This window comes from Arachis hypogaea, chromosome 3 (genome assembly GCF_003086295.3).
Source record: "Arachis hypogaea cultivar Tifrunner chromosome 3, arahy.Tifrunner.gnm2.J5K5, whole genome shotgun sequence".
Classification (NCBI taxonomy): domain Eukaryota; kingdom Viridiplantae; phylum Streptophyta; class Magnoliopsida; order Fabales; family Fabaceae; genus Arachis; species Arachis hypogaea.
Genome location: NC_092038.1, coordinates 104781589 through 104783140, shown reverse-complemented (window position 1 = coordinate 104783140; position 1552 = coordinate 104781589). Strand labels below are relative to the sequence as shown.

Sequence of the window (1552 nt, the reverse complement as noted above, 5' to 3'; positions counted from 1 at the left end):
ATTGAATAACAAAAATTTTACTAAGTGTGATGAGTTTGCTTTCAGGAAAAAGAGGAAAAATTTTCACTAAGTGTCAAATTTTTTATTCTAGATACATTAGGCATCGCTTTTAAAATGTACTCAAAATTTACCAAATAGGCTACCCTCTAAAAGCGTTTCCTTTGATACAAAAAGTGAACCCATAAATATTAATCTAAGGCTACGCTTTATAAGTGATTTCTATAATACCTAAGGCTACACTTTTTAAATGATGTCACAATTGTGTATCCTTTTCTCTCACAAAAAGGCAACACGGAGAAAAGCGTAGCCTATTCATAGAATAGGCTACGCTTTTCAAATGTAGCTTAAAAAAAGTGTGGCTGAATGGGTATTTTTCTTGTAGTGACACTTGCTGGTTAAGTTGAACGGAGTTGTGAACTATGGTATTGGCATCATGTTTTTGGCGCCATTACCAGGGAATGAAAAGCAATGAATTTTGTAAAATGGAATAACAATTGAATCACAATTTCGTCCACCAACTCACATAAAGGAATCTCTATACTGAGACATAGAGGATTCTTCTTCTTTTCTATTCTCTTCTTTTTCATATGAGCAGGAGCAAGGACAAGGACATTCTTGTTGAAGCAGATCCTGAACCTGAAAGGACTCTGAAGAAGAAGCTAAGAGAAGCTAAAGCACAACAATCCAGAGAAAACTTTACAGAGAATCTCGAAAAAGAAGTAGACATGGCCGAACCCAACAACAATGCAAGGAGGATGCTTGGTGATTATACTACACCTACTTCTAATTTTTATGGAAGAAGCATCTCAATCCCTGCCATTGGAGCAAACAATTTTGAGCTGAAGCCTCAACTAATTGCTCTAATGCAACAGAACTGCAAGTTCTATGGACTTCCATCAGAAGATCCCTATCAGTTTTTAATTGAATTCTTGCAGATCTGTGATACTGTTAAGACTAATGGAGTAGATCCTGAAGTCTACAGGCTCATGCTTTTCCCCTTTGCTGTAAGAGACAGAGCTAGAATATGGTTGGACCCACAACCTAAAGATAGCCTGGACTCTTGGGATAAGCTGGTCACGGCCTTCTTGGCCAAGTTTTTTCCTCCTCAAAAGCTGAGCAAGCTTAGAGTGGATGTTCAGACCTTCAGGCAAAAAGATGGTGAATCCCTCTATGAAGCTTGGGAAAGATACAAGCAGTTGACCAAAAAGTGTCCTTTTGGCATGCTTTCAGAGTGGACCAATTTAGATATATTCTATGATGGTCTATCTGAGCTTTCTATGATGTCACTGGACCATTCTGTAGGTGGATCCATTCACCTAAAGAAAATTCCTGTAGAAGCTCAACAACTCATTGACATGGTTGCAAATAACCAATTCATGTACACCTCTGAGAGGAATCCTGTCAGTAATGAGACGCCTCAGAAAAAGGGAGTTCTTGAAATTGATACTCTGAATGCCATATTGGCTCAGAACAAAATGTTGACTCAGTAAGTTAACATGATTTTTCAGAGTCTGAATGGATGGCAAAATGCATCCAACAGTACTAAAGAGGC

The 1552-nt window shown here is 38.1% G+C and overlaps 1 non-coding gene across 1 annotated transcript; it reads right to left on the bottom strand.

The window, feature by feature from the left end:
* Positions 1–1118: 1118 nt before the first annotated feature.
* Positions 1119–1222, bottom strand: LOC112793683 (small nucleolar RNA R71). Its single transcript, XR_003198385.1, has one exon. It is a non-coding gene; the product is annotated as a small nucleolar RNA R71 (small nucleolar RNA).
* Positions 1223–1552: the final 330 nt, after the last annotated feature.